Source organism: Lepidochelys olivacea (genome assembly GCF_965140295.1).
Source record: "Lepidochelys olivacea isolate rLepOli2 genome assembly, chromosome: 26".
Lineage (NCBI taxonomy): Eukaryota > Metazoa > Chordata > Testudines > Cheloniidae > Lepidochelys > Lepidochelys olivacea.
This window is the reverse complement of record NC_140436.1, coordinates 9,618,055-9,639,951: the sequence shown is the minus strand read 5'-3', so window position 1 is coordinate 9,639,951 and position 21,897 is coordinate 9,618,055. Positions and strand designations below refer to the sequence as shown.

General features: G+C 42.3%; 1 protein-coding gene across 2 annotated transcripts in view; it reads left to right on the top strand.

Moving 5' to 3' along the window:
• LRRTM4 (leucine rich repeat transmembrane neuronal 4) overlaps positions 1–21,897 on the top strand; it is a 991,574-nt gene that overhangs the window by 90,215 nt on the left and 879,462 nt on the right. The gene's annotated exons all lie outside the window — the stretch shown is intronic.

The window sequence follows — 21,897 nt, the reverse complement described above, 5'->3', positions numbered from 1 at the left end:
AGCCTATTGAAGTGAGTGGGCCTCATTCCATGGACTCCAGTGGGCACTGGTTCAGTTCACAGAAGCAGGGAATAAGATGAGTTTGTTTTCTTGCTGTCCACAAAGGAGAAACTTGTGCCATGAGGTTGTATGAACACTCAATTTGGGGACCAGAGTGATTTAGATGAAGTGTCATCCAAAAGAGTCACTTTCAATCGTATTCATTCATTTATTACTTGGTTATTTATCTACTTTAAGAAGGCTGAGCTGACCCAGTGGGCACTGAAATGTGGTTCCTCGGACTTTAGATCTTATAGACCGGATACGTGAGCTAATAGATTCTTCCCTCCTTGTTGTGGAATTTAGAGCTGTTCGATCTTTTTAAATGTTTAAAATTTTGATAAAAGTGCCATATAGTCAAATTTTTACCAGAAAAGAGGGAAATATGTTTTGAGATGCCTTTTTTGTGAATGTTGGTGGGTGGGGAGGGGTTGTATGGTCTCTGTTAACAAGGATTAGTAATAGATCTGGACATGTTGAGTCTGTAAACTTTTGGTTTGCCTTCACGTTGAATTAAGTTTGATGGTTCAAATGACTTCTTAATTGTTTACTTAGCTTTATAAAAATGCTAGGCAAATGAAAATGGCACCTCTCCACACTCCATACAAGTTCTTCAGTACCATTAATATATAATCCACTGCCAGTAAGCCAGGCAACCTAAAAACTCCAAATACTCCGCCAGCAGTTTCCCGCCCTTACAATTCTGATGACCAGTTTCCCTGGGTCATACAAACTAAGGTTCCTTCCTTCCTTCCATCCTAGCATTCAGCAGCTCAGTACTCGTCAAGTAGTCCCATTAAAATGAGCGAGAGTACTCGCTAAGCAAAGCACTACCGAATGTGACTAACAAGGGATAGATTCTTCCACTATTTAGCAAGAAACCTGCTACTTTGCTTTTAGACAATAGTCCTGTGGAAATGGTGGAAGAAATATCTCCTCCTGCAAAGTTAATACAAGCTGTAATACTAATGATGCTTCATGTTAACGCTCTATGCCATCAGCTGTTGATAAAACAAGAGCTGAAAAGAAACATGCCTCTGGGGACTTGTTCAGACTCCCCGTAGCCACAATTCTTGTTATCTTTATAATACACACTAAGACAGTATCAAAGACCATGCCAAAGCACAATTCACCCTGGTAAGACATTAAAACACATGTGGGGGGAGGGGGGGAAGGAGTACGCAAGAAAGAGAAGAGATTATAAACTTCAAAGAATTGCCTTTAAGCAAGTAGTATGTATGCAGTAGCTGTTGTAAAGCTGAATGCTTCCAGTACTGACGCATGAACAATATTCACTTCAGCTAACAGCTGCTAAATGCAACTGTAGTGAAGAGCAGTCCTCATAAGAATGGCCAGACTGGGTCAGACCAATGGTCCATCTAGCCCAGTATCCTGTCTTCCGACAGTGGCCAGTGCCAGATGCTTCAGAGGGAGGGAACAGAACAGAGCGATCTTGAGAGATCTTCTCATCCCAGCATCTGGCAGTCAAAGGTCTAGGGACACCCATGGGTTTCTATTCCAGACCATCTTCGCTACTAGCCATTGGGTGGTAACAGCTCATTTAGACTCCCTTTATTTTGTATATATAGTTGGGATTATGTTTTCCCCTGTGCATCACGCTTGATGCATGTTTTCCACTGTGCATTAAATGCCATGCCTGTGAATCTGACTGCTGGCAATTGGCTTGGGCGCTTTCTCTAATAGGAGGCCTGGTGCAAAGTGCCCCTTTGGTACCCCTCCCCTTCTGCATAATCCTGCAATGTAGTAGTCAGATTGGCACTGTTTGGGGGTCACAGAGGCCACAGTGGGTGCTGAATAGGCTTGTGATCGAAGTGGAGACTGCGCCAGAGGTAATTTTATTGATATGGCATCATGCAGCCAAAATTAATGCTGTCAACATCTGTGGGTAGTAGTGCAACAAATGGAACTAGAGAAAGAGGGACCTAATGTCATGCAAAACCAGACGCTCAGGAATGCAAGCTGTGACCAGGCTGCTACCGACAAACACAGGCCTCTACGCATGTGTCCCTGGCCTCTGTGCATGCTCAGTAAACGTCAGAACTCTACCACCTGTGTCATTTATTGCTAATGAAACAACTAGGACCAGTTTGGTTCAGTAGCGTATCAATGCTGTATAACTGTCCATTTCTGATTTGGAGGTAGACAGTCAAATATCGGATGCATTTTATATCTCTGCGGAGATTCTGCACAAGGTGAATGCACTGCCCAAAGCTCTATTTTGAGGACGTAAGTGGGCTTCAAGTAATTCATGGACCTTGAGCTGGCTTTCTGTACAGGGGTGTATTTCACCCATTGAGGGACTTTTCCTTCATCTCCAAAGTCTCACCATTTTTATCCCTGACTTTATTGCTCGTGTCTCATGGGATGGGCTATCTCACTAGAACTTTCTGGTTTTGGAGAGATTAACTGTGCAGATGTTTGGGGGAAGTATCTGCAAAAATCATCTTCTAGGAGTTAAAAATCTGGGATGCACATACGTGGGATTTCCAAAAGCACTCGGCCTGACTGCCTTAGTGGGAGCAGTATTATGCCAAACACTTGTGAAAATCATTTTACTAGTTTGTTTTCTTACCTGTGGGTCAAATTCTGCCAATCTTTCTCAGTCTCTTATTCTGGAAAGAGTTCCATTTAACATCAACAGTAGAATCTCTCTGACGTTTTTTATCCACTGTTTCATTCTGAAACATTCGCATCATAATTCTATTGTTTTTTATTTGTCCTTGTGTTCAGTACATGTATAGTTGTCATGGAAATGTATTACACATCCTTTGAAAGATCCTCAGTCACCCTCTTTTACTTTCTCTCTCCTTCATAATAAGATTCATGGCTGGAAACTTTCGGTGGCTTGTTTGTTTATTTTAAATCCTCTTCTTTTTATTCTTCTTTTTTCTTTTTTAAGCATATATCTGCAGAGAGAAATACACAGCATGTAGCCATTCAGTAAAGGCTAAATCTTACTTCAGTAAGAATTATACAAACACATTTAACTTGTTTACTGAACAAACATATCTTCACAAAGCTTTCAGTTACACTGTTGACTTCCAGTAGTATGCAGTGTGGAAATGAGCAAGAGGATAAAAAATGGAGGATACAAAAGAGGAGGAATAATAAACATGTCATTTTTTTCCTGAAGAACAAAGCTGTTTTACATTCAGCCACACTGCCCTTCCTCCCTGGTAATATATTTTTAGAATGACTTAAGAATCCCTTAGAGTTTCAACTGTTTTGAGGGACTTCTGCAGTCGTGCTCTCTCTGACATGACTAAATAAAATATCTCGGTAATGTCCTCCTCAGCTCCTCACAACCCTTCATACATGTATCCTCACAGCACCCCCGTGGGATAGCACTGCTCTACCACCCCCCATTTTACTGATGGGGAACTGAGAGGGTGCATGACTTGCCCTAGATCACATAGGGAGTCTGTGGTGGACCAGGGAATTGTATCTGGGGTTCCCAAATCCCAGATAGGTGTCCTAACCTCCAGGCTGTCCTTCCTTTAGCTGGTTTAAATCTAACCAAAGCCTATTACTTGAGCTTGGTAAATAAATAACAGCAAGTAATTGATTCAGAGTGAAGTTCATCCTCGTGTATCAGGCCAGCATAATGCCTCTGCTCCGTTGAAGTTCCGCTGATTCTGGGAAGGTCAACAGATGAGGGCTGTTTTGAGCATTGATGGGGAGAGAGCGAATCACGAAGTGTAAGGGACCTCACAGAATATGCCCTGCCGGCACCCTTCCACTATGATTTCAAGGAGACCCTGGCACAAAAAAACTCGACTGACTGGAGGAAGTTGAGTATCCAGGGGCAAGGAGGGGAAAAGTACCGCAAGAGTCACATGGAACAATGAAACAAGAATTCAATGTCTCATCCACACAAAGGGCTTGTACAGAGTGATGTAATGACTTGGTTAGGTGTGCAATTTTTTGGCACAGCTACAATGATTGCCTCATTCCCATTAGTACAAAGAAGGCGTGCAGTCTTGCATGCCATTATCTGAAAACATTTTTCCAGCTCACAACTAATTTTGCAGCTGTTGTCTGATCTCTGTGAACAATCAGAAAAACTTGGGCGAACCAAGCAGGGCTTTTACAGTCCGATTAGAGAAAACAAGGAGAAATTTGCTTACCAAATGCACGTTCTCCTAAAATGGAGGGAAACTGGATTTGTTCAAACCAATGGAAAAGTCAACTAGGATGTGTCTCCACTCCAGCAGCACAGGAGGTAGAATTTCCAGCTTGGGTCGATAGATATGCATGTGCTAGCTCTGGTCGAGCTGAGTCGCAGCGCAGCCTGGCTGCCTGAGTACAATTTTATCCAAGACGTACTCTGCCGTTGCCCAGGCAGCTGCGGCCACTGGCTGTTTTTAGCACGTTAGTTTGGGGGGAGGGATAGCTCAGTGGTTTGAGCATTGGCCTGCTAAACCCAGAGTTGTGAGTTCCTTGAGGCGGCCATTTAGGGATCTGGGGCAAAAATTGGGGATTGGTCCTGCTTTAAGCAGGGGGTTGGACTAGATGACCTCCTGAGGTCCCTTCCAACCCTGACCTTCTATGATTCTATGACCAAGCTAGTGCATGTGTGTATATCCCAACTGGGAATTACACCCACCCAGCTGCAGTGTACTCGTACCCGGAATGTCCTTCCTAAGATTAATCAACTCAGTGAAAGGATACTGGATTCAAAGTGTTAAATACAAAGAAAATTATTCATATTCGAGATCTCCCTTTTGCAAAAATTGTTCATGCTCTTTCAGTAGGACTGTACTTCTGAAGGAACAGGTCCTCACAGTGGCCTTAGTCTCTCTCTCTTTTTTTAATACAGAGTTTTGTTTGCTTGTCAGTTAATTTTAAGAAGAAATATCATATCCTTACATTTCATGGGACTGAAAAATGTCTGGATTAAGAGGCTGTGTTATAAAACCCTTTGGGGAAAATGGCATTTAGTTTCTGATCGTGAAATATATCCCTGTACAAAGTGCCAACACAAGTCCTGGGGACCGCCTAAACCCTTGTTTTGAAGGCTTAATTGGGACTTAAGTCTTTTTGCTTGCCCTTTACACTAGGATGAACTTGATTGTTTCCATGACATTGACTGTTTTCTATTTTAGCAACTAAGGAAGATTTGATCAAATTTGATAGAGACCATAAAAAATTCAAAGTAAAGCCCTTTGTAGCGTGGTGATTTTATTTGACCTGAGGTTTGTGAGATCTTTTTTTCCCCCCTGAGCTTCACCTGGCATTGTGTGGAAAACAGGTTTCTCTCATCGCTTCCAGGCATACCCATAATCCAGCCTAAAACTGATGTAAAACTGACCTAAGTTTGCTTGGAGTTTAGCCAAAGTGAACTGTTGAGCAAAAATGATCCAAGCTTCCCTTTTGCAGGATATTCCAAAACCAGGATCGGTTTGCAGGCTTCTGTTGCTGTCATTTCACACATCTTCTTCAAAGCCTCCTCCATGCAAGGGATTTGATTTTTTTTTTCCCCTCCCACAACAGCTAAAGTGCCAGTCCTGCAAAATGCATACGTGGTGGTAACTTTTCCTTCCCTTTCTTAGTCTACCTCTTGTTTTCAGACTGTAAGCTCCACGAGGCAGCGATTGTTCCTTACCACAGTATCTAGCACAATGGGGCTCTGATCTCAGCTGGGGCCTCTCAAAGTTAATAGTAAGCAGTAATAATAAATGTTATGCAATTGATTGGATGGCGACTGTTACATTATGCTGATAAAATCATAGCTTGTGATTAGTTGTCATTATAGTCTGAACTTGTGATGTATTGACCCCAAAACAGGAAAGCTACAGCAACTTCTGAAGTCTTTGAAGTAATATACTGCACTGAGACCCAGGAAAAGCTTTTTCCCCAGTTCAGCAAATGCTTGTAGGTTTTGATAGATATTCTAAATTATTTTTCAAAAATGAGTTATGAGTTCTGAAAGGAACAGAGTAGGCCTCTTTAGAGACTCCACTGAGTATTCCAATAGCAGAAAGGTTACAAGAGCCAAAAAAACCAACAACAACCCATCCCTTATTGCTTATACCAGCAATACTGTGAGGCAGGAAGACAAATAAGCATGCTGTTGTCTTATGTATGGTGGGCGTGTTTGTGCATGTTAGTAGGAGACTTGGCTCAAAGTCTTCATCAGAGCTTTTCTTCATGGAAAACTAGGTGTTTTGTTTTGTTTTTCCTTTTCATTAACTGGAAACTGTCTCAGAAAATGCCCACTTGCATCAGCATGTTCTGGGTTTTCATTGCAAAAAATAACCCCAAACAAAGAAAATACTTTTGTTTCACATGAGACGTAACGGGGGGAAGAGGCCTAAACAACTCCAAAGTATGTTAACATGTGTACATATGTTAGGCAGTGTGGACTGCTAGATAGAGCAGTGGCCTCAAACATCAGAGAAGTGGGTTCTATTCCTAGATCTGCCACTGACCTTCTTGATGGCCTGGAGTAAATCAGTTCCCCTCTCTGTGCCTCCATTTCCCCATCTGTAAAATGGGGATAATGAGATACTGACCTCTTGTAAAGCTCTCTGAGGTCCACTGCCAAAAAGTGCCAAATAAAAGCTAGATATTATTATTATTACATATATTCATATTAGTCATACAATCAATATTTATATGTATATAACTAATTTTATATTACACATACCAGACAATAAAATGCTGTATGAATGTTTATAGTTTACAGATGGGATTTTCCAAAGAATTCCAAGAGCAATAAGTGCCTAACTCCCATTTTAATTTCAATGGGATTTCAGTGGCTCGCTCCATTAGCCTGAGGGTTACTGTTCTGAGCATTGGCTGCATCAGTTGCATGATATCCCACAGCAGTGTTTCACTGGCAGATCAGGGTAAATTGCTCCCTGTTCGACAGTGTTGGTTGCGTGCGGTCTCACATGTGTAACGATGTTGTTTTCCTGTCAGTCGCTCTTGATGATTTAGACTGTTAGACATCATTCCATGTGCTCTAGGACTTTTTTTTTTTTTTTTTTTAACTCGAATCAATCTGACATGCAGAAAACAGACACTTCAGTGAGAGGATGGAACAAAAGAATGGGCTGGTTGTGTCACTTAGTTCTCTAGAAGCAGAGCTAGAAGGATGATTGCTGTCATCTTGTATTTTACTTACTGACCCATACAGAGCTTGAGCCAGCTCCAACAAAATTCATAGATTTTGTTAGCCATACTTCATTTTGTTAGCCAATCTCAGGAGCAGAACATTAGGTCAGTGGAGGAGGAGGAGACATGAACCTACAAGGATGCAGAGGGATGATAACACTGCACTGGTGTATATCTTAGGGTCTCAAAGCTCTTCACATGCTGTCTAAGATACTTATAGCCCCTCCCTCCCCACGCCTATTGCTGAGCACCTTACAGTCTTCAGCGTATCTATCCTCACAACACCCCTTTGAGGTAGGGCACTGCCCTACTCAGCACTCTGTAAAAATCAGGCCCCTTTTTTATGTTGGCCACCTTAAAAAAATGGAGGCTTCCAAAATCTACTTCTGAAAATCTTGGCCCGTGACTGATATCCCAAGACAGGCCTACTTAGTTGAAAACCTATGCTACCCATTTCATTGCAAACTTATGCAGGTCTTTGGTATTGGTGTTTGTGTAGTGTGGGGTGTGTGTGTGTGTTTTGTATTTCCAGACTCAGAGTTTGTTGCTGGCACAAGCTGCACTGTCGTCATGCCTGCCAAGGGTTTAATAAAACTAGACCATTAAAGAAATCAGACCTAATTAATGCTCTTATTGGATTTGACATCTGGGCACAGTTTAGAGAAAGAATGCAATCACAGAATGGAATGATGTTAGATAAAATGAGAATTCACATTTCTTTTTGAAACCTTTAAAGCCAGGACTTCAAAGTGCACAAATCTTGAACATGTTGTGGTCAGCCCAATAAATTAACAGATGAGAACTCTTGCTATCATGTGTTCTCTCACTTCCCACTTTCCCTGTCAAAGTTAATGTTTTAATAACATTGGGATAATCTGCTTTAGTTCAGAAATAATCTGATTGAACCAAGTATTAGCACAGGGAGAGTGGCATTCTGTGTGTGTTTGAGTCACCTTTGCATGCTCTACATGTTTCTCCTCTTAGCTACTTTAGCACATTTTTCATTTTTTCCAATTAATTCTTTATTATATTGCGTATTGCTGTCAGCTCATATATATGTAGATAGATAGACATTGATATATATAGATATAGATATAGAGAGAGTTTGATTGATTGATGCCAAGCTTAGCTGGGCTTTCTCTTGCCCTGCAGAAGGTGGCTTCCTATCAGTGGGTAAAAAGTCTGTCTTGTTGTTCGAGGTCAGGCTAGGTTATCATAACTTTTCCTTCTGGCCTTACAATTTATGGCCAAGGCTTTCAAACATGACGAGTGATTTTCAGGTACCCGACTTGAGACACCGTAGATGGGTGTAACTTTCAGAAAGTGCTGAGCATTCGCCCCTCTGAAGATCAGACCCCTTTTTAAGGTGTCTCTCCATTTGGGCACTGTGATGGGCCACACTGGTCAGTAAGGGGTTAATGGAACCCTGGGGAGGCTGTGCATAAAGCAGCCAATTGAAGAGGGGCTGCGAGGAGCAGCCAATCAGGGCTGGGTAGACCCATATAAGAAGAGCTGCATGGCAGAGCAGAGGCAGTTGCCCACTAGAGCTCAAGGAAAGAGTACTGACTGCCTTGCAGGAGAAAGAATGCTAGTACCTTGGACAGAGCGGTGCTGGGCAGGATCAGGGGTGTGAGAGTGTGCTCTGGGCTGGCTGCTAACACTGGCATGGTGAGGTCCTGAGGTAAAGGGTGAAGAAGATGCTAGCGTGGCGGGGAAGTGGCCCAGGGAAATGTGCTGAGAGATTGGCGGGGACGCAGCATGTTGCTGCCATCTACAGAGTCCCTGGGCCTGGATCTGGAGTCGTGGGCAGCCCTGGGTCCCCCCCCCCCACCTCCCCACTCGACACTGAGGAAGTGGCTGGACCAGCGGACTGCAGTACTGTCCCCAGAAGGGAGGAGCATGGAGTGGGACACAACCAGAGAGCTGTGTCCTGAAGAGGATGTCGTGGTCCTTGGAACAACATGGGTCCAGGAGCAGAAGTGACAGCTGCGAGACGACATCAGAAGAAGGAGCGCTGGCTCGCAGAGCTAATCCCCAGGACAGCCAGCAGGAGGTGTTAGTGTGGTGAGTCACACCCCATCACAAGCACAAAAAATAATGAGTCCTTATTGAGAATCACACACATGGCTTGTGTCTTCCTTTCCCTTCTCTACCCAGTGCAACAACTGGGTAGAATCTGGTCCTGTATAAATAAAATGATAGCCATTAAACTGGACATGCTTAACCTTGTTGTATTACTCCAAATGAGATTGTATACAACCAAAGCTTCTTTAAGACAATGTCCTGTGCTGATTTTAAATCAATTAGCAAAGGTTTATACAACTCAAATGAAAGTAGATCAAAGCAGTTTAGGAATACAGTTCTAACACCGAAAGATGCTTCCCTCCCCTGGCCACCCGGGGGATTTATTATACATTCCTGCCACTTACTAAATTGCTCATCAGCCTAGATCATTTCGGCACTTTGCACAGTTCCACAGCAGAGTCGTACTTTTCTGGAAATTAGAAAGCACAGTGTGTGACAGTAAGCTGCAATTAAAACCTGGGATGGCAGAAGGATAAAGGTAAAACCTGCTTCTGTGTATCATAGATTCATAGAATCCTAGAATATCAGGGTTGGAAGGGACCTCAGGGGGTCATCTCGTCTAACCCTCTGCTCAAAGTGGGACCAACCCCAACTAAATCATCCCAGCCAGGGCTTTGTCAAGTCTGAGCTTAAAAACCTCAAAGGAAGGAGATTCCACCACCTCCCTAGGTAATGCATTCCAGTGCTTCACCACCCTCCTAGTGAAAAAGTTTTTCCCAATATACAACCTAAACCTCCCCCACTGCAACCTGAGACCATTACTCCTTGTTCTGTCATTTGCTACCACTGAGAACAGTCTAGAGCCATTCTCTTTGGAACCCCCTTTCCGGTAGTTGAAAGCAGCTGTCAAATGCCCCCTCATTTTTCTCTTCTGCAGATTAAAATCCAGGGAAATGAATGGAGCAAGTATATGTGTTGGGTAGGGTTATACATTGCATTAAGTTCCAAGCACCTATTAGGTCAGACCATAGCATGTGGCATAATAGCTATGCAAGTGTTCCATTTTGGTTTTTAAATAAACTTTATTTTAAAAGGCCCTTCACAGTTCAGGAAACAATTACCTCCCAAGGAGAAAATAAAAGGAATAGATGAAAGGTAGCTGAGGACAGACTGCATACATAATTCAATCCCAGTAAATCCAATGCATACAACATTTGACAAGAGTAATTAAACACCCTTTGAGATGTTTTATCTGCTGTGGAATATAATATACTGAAACTGTGATAACCTAAAAATGGCCTGACTTCTAAATAGCATTATATCTTATTTGGCTCCCACAATGGGTAATTTGCCATATGTTCCAAATATAAGAGCAAAACAATTTCACTGTGTCATTTGGAAAAAAGCTTTGGCACCTAATTTTCAAAGGTGCTAAGTGGACGAGCTGCAAATTTTCCATCACAACAGGTTTTCAATGGGAAAATGGGTTTTTGACTCAATAGACCCTTTTTTTTTTTCTGAAGAAAAAAAAATCTGAAAAATGTCACTTTTTTTTTTTTTTTGGTCAAACTAAATACCCCCAAATTAAGACATGTTTGATTCTCAGATGGAAACCAAAATATTGCAGCTGAAAGCTGGATACACCATTGCAGTTTCCTCATCATTCTATTCCCTATGGAGCGGCTACCCCAGCTAGTCTACATCTCCCATGATGCATCATGGTCAGAGACTCCCATGGTGCAACACCTCCCCACACCAACACAGAAGCATGGGAGCAGAGGCACACAAATTGCAACTCCCATGGGCATTGTGCTGTTTCCAAAAAGTATAATAATTTTTGCAGAACCCACCCTCTTCTTTTGACTCGCTCTAGTGCTGAAGTTCTTTGGCATCCAGTGGAGCTGTTGGTGTTCATTGTTAAGACCTGGACTTAGGAAGCCACTTGCAGGGTGTAGCCGAAACAACTTTATTGAATCTACTAACTTGTGAGCATGGCTACATATTCTGAGCTGCCAGCAGATAGTGCTCTTTAGCAGCTACCCATCTGTTCATCTTCCGGTTTTGTATAGTACTCCAATACCAGAGTGGTGGGGAACATTTGAGTGAAGACTTTTGTGTAGGTCCAAAAGGATGTTGCAATGCTCTCTGACGTCAATGGGAAAAAAAAATCCTCCTTGAGGCAAATAAACCTCTGATATGGGGTAGGGGCCAGAACTTTGAAGATGAAGCAGGGGCACAAGGACTAGCAATAGGGCCAATAAGTCAAGTTCTGAACTCAATACCGGAGACTAGAGTATATTTATCTCTAAACACTGGGGAGTAACAGTCCTACTTGCCCCGCTGTGATGCACAGAGTAATGAAACGGAACAGAATTAATGAATTGTTTTACCCAGATGTCTGGAGGCAGCACCTTAACTGAAGCGGCACTGATGATAAGCTTGGACGCACCTTTTGGGAAGTGGTGCTGGGGAGAAAACACAGAGCTTTTAAGATTTGGGTACCTGATATGCTCCTCCTTGCCTCTCTCTATTCTGGAAGCGGCCATTTACAACTGTCTTTTTTTAGCCACAGGAAATCCCTTCCCTTGAATCAGAGAGGTAGATGAAATGCTCTCCCTCTGAAGGCAACATCTGTGCGTCTCTGTGAATCAGCCAGAAGGGGTGCTATATATGCTAATCAGCTTGACTACAGTATTGTTAAGGAATGATAATTATTTTCAGGTGGGAACAGGCACTGTTTGACACCTATGGAGGCAAGACAGATGGCATAATTTATTACATATATTCACAACGCTGGGCAGCTACAACTTTATATATTTATATATATAAATATTATTTCTCTTTGTTTTTGTTTAGCCACTTGCCTCTGTGTTTTTTAGATTAAAAGTGAAAAATCATGCAGCTCAGTACAAACTTCAGTTCATTAGCATGTGTTTACGGTGCAAGAGCTTGGAAAAGATTACTCTGTTTTTAATAATTGGAAAAAAGATATTGTGCATTGAAGTAATTGCATTAAACAGCCCAACTGGGGTGAGGGGGGAAACCTTTCACATTTCTATCCTCTACATCTTACACAGTGAGCCCTGTTCCTATTCCTGTTGTTAACTGTTTTGTTAATTTATGAGTTGCAGTATGCTAATGCCTGTACATCCCCAACCAAGATTAGGGACTCAAGGTGCAGGTCACGCTATAGACACTGCAAAACACAGCCCTTGTCTAGAAAAGCTTTCAATCTTACCAGCCAACACAGACACAGGAAATACTGTTTTTAGGTCCCCCTTCCTCTCCTGTTCACACCCCTGATGTTAGTGTGTTCCGCCCACTTACCTTCTGCTCAGGCCTGCTACTTTTCAATATTCACCCCATGTCAATATATTGCCAGCTCTGCTCCTATGTCTCGTCTTCAACATGCTTCTGAAAAAGTGAGTAAAGAAATGTTCTGAGGCTGCACTGAATATTTGTGACCGGTTCAGCGGGTGAGGGGTTGGCATTTTGGGGATTACACAGGCCAGTAAAGGGTTCTGTCACTGTGTGTCCTGTAACTCTGGGGGCCTTCGGGCTGTACAGCTACGGTTCATAAGATCTAGCCCAGTATCCTGTCTTCTGACAGTGGCCAGTGCCCGGTGCCCCAGAGGGAATGAACAGAACAGGTAATCATCAAGTGATCCCTCCCCTGTCGCTCATTCCCAGCTTCTGGCAAATAGAGGCTAGGGACACCATCCCTGCCCATGCTGGCTAATAGCCATCGATGGACCTATCCTCCATGAATTTATCTAGTTCTTTTTTGAAACCTGTTATGGTCTTGGCCTTCACAACATCCTCTGGCAAAGAGTTCCACAGGTTGACTGTGCACTGGGTTGTCAGTTGTGCTGACAACAGCCAGCCCACTACCATAAGTCTCATCTTGGCTCTCACCGGCCCATTTATGGCTTGGAGGGTGACACCAACAGCCCTTCTATTCCCGAGTCTTCCAAATACGTCCTTTCCAAATTCTTAACTGCCAGACATTTGAACTCCGCCCCTGCCCCTGGTTAATCATCCCTGGAAATGTGAAACCAACCCCCCAGACACCAGCTGACTTTAGCATGCATACTCTACACCTGTTTGAGCACCAAAGACCTGCATTGTTTGGCAATAAATATATATTTAATAGAAACACCACAGATTTGAAGTTGAAATAGTCAGAGAAACTGAACATATAAAAGTTATGCAAAAAATAAACGGTAACACACAACCACAGGCTTCACTCTTCCATATCCATTAAAATCTGTTCTCTCATACACGTTATCTATTGCCATAAAATAGTTTCTCAGTGTATCCCCTAGCTATAGAAGGAATCCAGGTTTATGAACAGCGTTGTGCCTTGAGACTGTCCCTCAAGTTCTGGATAAATTCACTCCCAAGCCTGCTATTAAAAGTCTTCTCCTTTTCTCTTTGTCCCTGCTTCTGCATGTTTGTTGAGAGTGGGGAAATTCCCTGGGATGTCTTAATGTCTTTTCATAAGCTCTAATGGTCCATCATTGTCTTTTTCTGGGCTGCCCAGGGGATAGCAACTTGAATCCAGTTTTGTGTAAACAGCTGGTTTGGGAGGGGCTTCTTCCTGCTTGACTACTTGCCATCCTGCGGTGAGGTGTAGTTGAAGTTGTAATATAGATTTAGAATACAGTTTTCTATATACACAATTGCATAGATTTATCATCACAGTCTGTATGCAGATCTCATAACGACCACCGAGTTCAGAACGTGAGAAGCTTGCATAAAAGACCTCACTTGATATACCTTTACAGTACAATAATGCAATATGCAGTCAGTTGGTTTAATCTTCTGTTCTCCCCTTGCAGTGCCTGGATCCTGATTGTCATGGGGGGGAGAATCCTTTTGCTTCTATCCCCTGTGGTGGTAGGTCGTGTTCCACTATAATTATTGTGCATTTATAAATACTCTGCTTTCCTAAATAGTTCCCTACCATTTAACGAGTGGATATGATGGAACAACATCATGTCCATTATGTATTTATTTTCTGGGCCAAATATTGTTTGTCTGACTGTTGGGTGAAATTCACCCCTGTTTTGGGGTCCTACTTATAACCTATGCACCATTTAACACTCATATAAGCCCTCAAAAGAGGGCTTAAGCGGTGCATAGATCTCAGGCTTCTTTTCTGTACAGGAGTGAATTTCTCGAGTGGAGAAGAGAAGAAAGATGGTCCAGTTCTTGAGGTGTTGTCTGGGATTCCAGGCACCCACGCTCAGTTCCTTGCAGCACTATCGACCCTCTGTAGGACTTCGGACAAGTCACTTTGTCTCCTTGTTTCTCATCGGTAAAATGAGGATAATAGCCCTTCCGTACCGCAGAGGGTTCTTGTGAGGATAAATGCATTAAAGATGGTCCATTGCTCAGATATTAAAGAGCTATTTAATCTGGTGGACAAAGGCAGAACTAGAACCAATGGCTGATGCTGAAGTCAAATATTCAAATCACAGATCAGGAACACATTTTTAACAGTGAGGGTGATTACCTATTGAGACAAACTACTATGGGAATTTGTGGATTCTCCATCTCTTGATGTCTTCATGTCAACATTGGGTGCCTTTCTGGAAGAATTGCTGCAGTCAGACAGAAGTTATTGGGCCCAATACAGGGGTAATTGGGTGAAATTTAAGGTCCAATGACATACAGGAGGTCAGACTAAATGATCTAAGGGTCCCTTCTAGTTTTGAACTCTGAATCTATGGTAATCGGAGCCATATAAATAACCAAAGGTAAATCTTATACTGCAGATACAGTAGTCCCATTATTTTAGGGTACGCAGCAAGGGAAGCAAAATCTGAAGGGTAAATCCTCAGCTGGTGAAATTCCATTGAACTCCACAGATGCCAATTTAAACCAGATGGGGATCTGGCCCTGATTCAATGGTGAGATTCGGACAAAATCAATATTGTATTTTTCACTATGTTGGATCAAAAGCTGTGTGGTGGTGAAATATTATCTGGGAGCATGAAATACTGAGTTTAATAATCTTATATGATCTGGATCATAATAAAACAGCCCTGCTGCGTTATGTAAAATAGATATTCGGTAACTGTCATAAATTAGTTGATGGGATTTTTCATTCAATTTTGACATGCAGAAAAAAAAAATAATTGGTTCCTTGAGTCTTAAAATCTGATCAATAATTTAGCTAGCTTGTCTCTTCAATTTTAAAATGGCATGGCCAGCATTTTTAAAGAAATTAAATGTTATTGATTTACACAGTAAATACAATTAGAGAATCTAATCATTCAAACCCCATTAAGGTCTATTTGAGCTCTGTTTTGAATGTGTACTATGTTGTCTTGCAGAGAATGAAAGAAAAATGGATTATTGATGTAGTTGTCTATTATGCATTCATATGTCCTACCAAAAATAAACTAGCAGTAAAAATGGTCTTGTGCTTTGTGACTGAATAGTACTGTGGGACAAAATAGCTACTATGAGGTTGTAAGGGTAAAGTTGCATTGCACTTTATCAAGGACTTATTAGCAAAATTGAACTTGTTCCTATTGTTAGAAATGTACAAAGGCTCAGAGTTAGGGCATGTTGAATATTGGGAATGGATGATACGTAGGAAGGCAGTGTTGCCTAGCGCAGTGGTTCTCAACCAGGGGTACGCACACCCCTGGGGGTGCACAGAGGACTTCTAGGGGGTACATCAGCCCATCTAGATATTTGCCTAGTTTTACAACAGGCTACCTAAAAGCGTGAGTGAAGTCAGTACAAACTAAAGTTTCATACAGAAAAGGACTTGTTTATACTGCTCTATATACTGAAATGTAAGTACAATATTTATATTCCAATTGATGTATTTTATAATTATGTGGTAAAAGTGAGAAAGTCAGCCATTTCTCAGTAATAGTGTAGCTGTGACACTTTCATAGTTTTATGCCTGATTTTGTAAGCAAGTAGTTTTTAAGTGAGGTGTAACTTGGGGGTACGCAAGACAAATCAGACTCCTGAAAGGGGTACAGTCGTCTGGAAAGGTTGGGAGCCACTGGCCCTAGTGCCTACAACACTGGGGCTCGGGAGATATGGATCCTATTCCCAGTTCTACCCCTGCCCTGCTGGGTGACCTTGGGCAAGTCACTTCACCTCCCTGTGCATTAGTTTCCCCATCTGTAAAATGGGGATGATGATACTCTCCTCCTTTATAAAGTGCTTTGAGGTCTACTAAGGAAAGGCACTGTGTAACATTGAGGTGGTATTACTTGTTGACCGAGACAAGTGAGGCCCTACGTTCAACTTGATAGCATTTCTGTTTGTCTGTCTGTAATAAGCTAACTTTTGTGCACAGCTTCCAATCAGTTCTCAGATTTCCTCCTTGGAGGCAGGTTAAGTTAAAGGGAACTAAAGCCTGGTTTCTCCTGAACGGGGAAGCATCCACGTGGGGGGGTTAACGTGCTTCAACTTATAGTTTGTCTACACTTAACATGCTACAGCTGCACTGCTCCAGTGCTTCCGTGTCGATACTACCTATACCAATGGGCAGGGGTTTGCATTGGTGGAGGTAATCCATGTCCCCGAAAGGCAGTAGCTAGATAGATGGTCTTCCACTGTGTCCACACAGTTGATTTTTCACATCCCTGACTGACGTAGTTGAAACAGCCCATTTTTCGAGTGTAGACCAGGCCTTATTTCCATTGAGTTCACACATTTTGTTGATTCACCGTAATTTTTCTGAGTGTCCGTATGTAATCAAGCCCTGAATGGAGAGGCTCGTTCCTTTCCTGTCTCATAGCGTTGAACAGATGTTAGGTTCCAACAAACCTCAGAGGTACCTTTGTTTCAGTGCTGGGTTAAGTGATCCTGGAATATAATTTATGTCACAGCTAAATATTTTAAAATATGTTGGGATCCATAAGAACATAAGAATTGCCAGACTGGGTCAGACCAAAGGTCCATCTAGCCCAGTATCCCGTCGTCCGACAGTGGCCGGTGCCAGGTGCCCCAAAGGGAATTAACAGAACAGGGAATCATCAAGTGATCCATCCCCTGTCGCCCATTCCCAGCTTCTGGCAAACAGAGGCGAGGGACGCCATCCTTGCCCATCCTGGCTAATTGCCATCGATGGTCCTATCCTCCATGAATTTATCTAGTTGTTTTTTTTTTTAACCCATCCACTCGGGTAAATGGTGCTGAACAAATGGAGGATGCTCTCTTGGGGCCTAATTTTGTGCCACTGAAGCCAGTTTTGCTATTGATTTCAGTGGGAACCAACAGGTTTATCATTTTAAAATGTGACCCTAGACTGCAATTCAGGAAAGTAACCTCATTCACAAAGGGCGCTTGAGCACAAGGCTAAACGCTTTCCTGAGTTGAGGCTCTAGGCATGCAAGTCTCAATTGCCCATTAAACCCCCCACTCAAAGCCACCCAGTCTCTCCCTGTTCAACCATTTCCGAAATGTTAATGAAGCAGGTTTTGTGTTGCAAAAGTATTTGTGGGATTTTAGAATTGGCAGCTGGGTTTATGTCCTTTAACTCAACACAGAACTCCTTATTAAATCTCCCTTTAAAATCTAACTTGAGTTTGAGAAAGGGAGACAACCAACAGTCTACCCAAACACAAAGAAAGAGTGCAAATGGTTTGGCATATGCAGCATGATAATGTACCCTTAATTTTTCTCTAACTAATGAAAAATAAGTTTTAAGGTGGAAACAATTTCATTTAATTTTGAAAATAACAGTAAAGTAATGTTGTTATTTTGTTTTATAGTAGCACCTGGAAGAACCATCTGAGAGTTGGGGCCCCATTTTGCTAGCCATTAAACACATAATGGGAGGCAGTCCCTGCTCCAAAGAGCTTACAGTTCTGAATAGACAACAGGGAGAAAGGGAAACAGAGACAAATGATCAAGCAATATTAGTATCACCGTAGATCATCAACTGGGAATAGAACCCAGCTCTCCAGAATCACACTCCAGTGGCCTATCCACTAGATATCACTGTGTTTCTGCTTTGAGATCATTAAAAAGCAATTTAAGCTTGAGTTTTCACTGCTCATATTTGCTTTTTAGAAGCATCTATGCTTCAAGGCTTGCTGCTCATTTCAACACATTAACATTTAACTAGTCCAGCCAGCCAGACTTTCTTAAATCCCACCCTGCTGATATTCTCTGTGAAGCTGCAGATATGGAACCATTGCATTTAGCTTTTGAACTTGGCTTGTTTTAAGCTCTGCAGTTGGGGAAAAGACAAACAAATGCTTCCTTGTGTTAAGTTTCCCTACTGAGAAAAACAATTAGTACAGTGGGAATTTTATACTCCAGAGGACTGAAAATAGCTGCAGGGTAGGCCAGGTTGGTGTAGTGGCTAGTTTCTGAAATGAGCCATTAGCCTCTAGTGAAATGAGTGGATAGTCTGAGTTTACTTCTAGGAGGACAGATAGCCTCATCACAAAAGTTCCTGCCACTGTCCATCAGTTGGCACATTTTTTGGAAGCCTCAGCAGAATGGCCAAGGGCTTTGATGGACATGGGCATTGAGCTGCTTTCTGAAGTCCCTGTAGGTCTGACTCGGGGGAGATGGGTAATCTCACTTTTGCACTTGCACCGCGCCCTATCACCAGAGCATTCATGTCAAGTTCTGCTGGGTTCTATCTTGTCATCCCTCTTGTTCAATATATGGATTTGTTAGGGTTGTAGTGAGAAGGGACAGGTTTATGGTGCCTTGGTTGTGTCAATGGCACCCAGCCCTTTGTCGTCTCCTCATCCCTCCTAAATTATGATCACTTAATTTAGTGTCTGGTTTTGATTGGAGCATAGTTTAGAGCTACTGTACCTGGCTGAATTTTAGTCCACACTAGACCCAAAGGCTTATTATGTATAATAAACATTGTTATTTGGTGGGATTTTGCTTAGGTGCTTTTGAAAATCCAACCAGTAGCTTTTATTATTATAAGTAATAAGCACCCCCTCAGCCTTATGTGGACTGAGTTTAAGCCTGGTAACTCTGAAGTGATTTAGAAGCATAAGTCCCATTAGTTTTCATTGGGGCTCATGCTCCTAAATCACTTGGACACTTTTGAAAATCCCATCTGCTGCCCATAACGAGGAAGGTGGCTTGGAAATTACATTTTTCAGATAAATTATTATTAGCCCAGTTATAGTAATTGCATAAGAATATTCAGTCATAGAATATTCACAGGTAATTCACACAATGCTAATTAAAATATGCCTCTGAAATGCTTTAATTGTTTTCATCTGTCCTAATCTGTGTAAGCTGTCTATCCTGTGCTCATTATCATGGTATCAAAGCCCTTAGTATCTGATTGTTTGTTTATTTGTACTGTATTGCCTGAAGGCCCCAGCTGAAATCAGTGAGCCATTCTACTATGCACTGTACAACTCTGCGAGTATATAGTGAAAGACAGTCCATCAGCTGACGACCATGTGATCCAAAAGACATCTCCAGCAAAGGAAGGGTTATTTCCACTTTATAGATGGGGAATTAAACCAGGGAGAGATTGTGATTTGTCTCCAGTCACACACAGTGTCTGTGGCAGAAACAGGAATCTCTTCTGTCCCCGCTGACTACCTTAACCATAAGATCATATCCCACCCCTTTGATATGCGATTCATATCCTGGGGTGAAATTATGGTCTCACTGAAGTCAGTGACACAACTCCCAAAGACTTTAATAAAGCCAAGTTTTCATCCATTCTGCTGACCACCCCACTGGACTCAGCTGAGGGTGCTCAGGGTCTCTTCGGATCAGGGACTTAGCACTAACAAAATACCATTCCCAGTGTCTAGAATCTCTGCATAACAGATATTCTGGCTCTCCCCAGCATCAGGTTATATAGGAGCAGCTAACCTTATTGCAGATGGTCAGTTCAGCAAGCTTTGCCCTGCTTTCTAAAAGCCATCCATGCCTTTTCTGTGTCGGAGAGCACTAATCATACGAGCCTGTTTATTTTAGTAAAATCACTTGCTTAATAGCAGTAACTAAATATTTCATTATGAACTCTCACACCTGCAAAGCACCCCAGTGACACACACACACACACCAGTCAGTCTTGTGTCCTGGTTGGATGCACTCAGTGAAAGAACACAGGTTTCATTTGAAAGCGAAGATACGGTTTTTTTTCCCCTGTGTAGCAGGAAGATACAGAAAATCCCTCCCTTTTAATATCTGGGAGCCCCACAGGTTTCAATTACTGTCAAATCTGTTACACACTATCCTATCAGGACACAGTTCCTAATTTAGCCTTCACAGTCTCTCACCTGGGAGCCTGCTTTTTGTAACCTGGCAGTGCATTCAGCCATGGGATCATAGCTTCCCCAGGAGTCGAAGGGAAAATTCAGGCATAAACTGAACAGCAGGATAGCCAGCATTGCAGGCTTTTTTCCTGGCTTCTGATTTCAACACCTAATCACATGAAAAGCAATAACAGATCCAATAATTATGCCAAGTATAGCAGTGGAACATACATCAGCATTTTCCTTTGTTTGAAATACCAGTATGCATTTAGATTTTGTGATATAACCTTTGATTTTATTTCCACCATGCTGGTGTAAATGTGGAATGACTCCATTCAACTCATGCTGCATTTACAGCAGGGCAGATGAGGTCAGAATCTGGCCCATAGCCTCCTAATATGGGGGAACAAATCTCTATGTATTTTTAATACATACCAGAAGTGAGAATATTCAAGTTTTCTAAGTGTTATGCATCCGAGGTTTTTAAAGAGAATACACACACATTATGTTCTAACTGGATACATTGCCCTTCTTTCATTCCTGAGCTAAATTGTTGTGCAACATTAAACACAGTCAGGTTTCGGTCCAGAACTGACAGCCATTTAGTTGAACTGTGATAGTGGGTCAGATCTTGGTCCATCTTTCCAAGTACCCTGTCTCTGACAGTGGAACATACCAGAGCTTCAGGGAAAGTATACAGAACAGGGCAATTATGGAGCAATTCCTGTCTTCCCCTCCTGGATTCTGGAAGTCTGAGGTTTAGAGTTGTCCCTAGCCGGGTGTGGGGCCTGGGACAACCCCGCCCCAAGCCCCACCCTGCCTCTTCTGGCCCCTTTTTGTATAGTTGGGATTGTTTTCCAATGCTCATTACTTGGTGATTACTGAGGTTAAATTTCATCTGTCATTTCATTGTCCAGTCATCTAGTTTCGTGAGAGCCCCCTGTAATTCGTTGAGGTCAGCTTTGGAGTTAACTTTTCCACCTTGCTGTTTACCACCTTTTCCAGATCATTAATGAATTTGTTAAACAGCACAGGTCCCAGTTCAGATCCTTGGGGATCCTCTGCTTACCTCTCTCCATTGTGAAAATGGAACATTTATTCCTACCCTTTGTTTCCTATCTTTCAACCAATTACTGATCCATGAGAGGACCCTTCTCTCTTATCCCATGGCTACTTAGTTTACCTAAGAGCTTGGGATGAGGGACTTTGTCAAAGGCTTTCTGAAAATCCATTGACTGGATCACATTTGTCCACATACCTGTTCGCTCCCTCAAACAAAGAGGCATGTTTTTTCTTGACAAAACCTATATTGATCCTTCCCTGACACATCATCATCAGACACTCAGATAAACAGGCTGTTCTTTACTATAGTTTCTACCAATTTGCCTGGTACTGAAGTGAGGCTTACCGGCCTATAATTGCCAGTATCGCATCTGGAGCCCTTTTGAAAAATCCATGT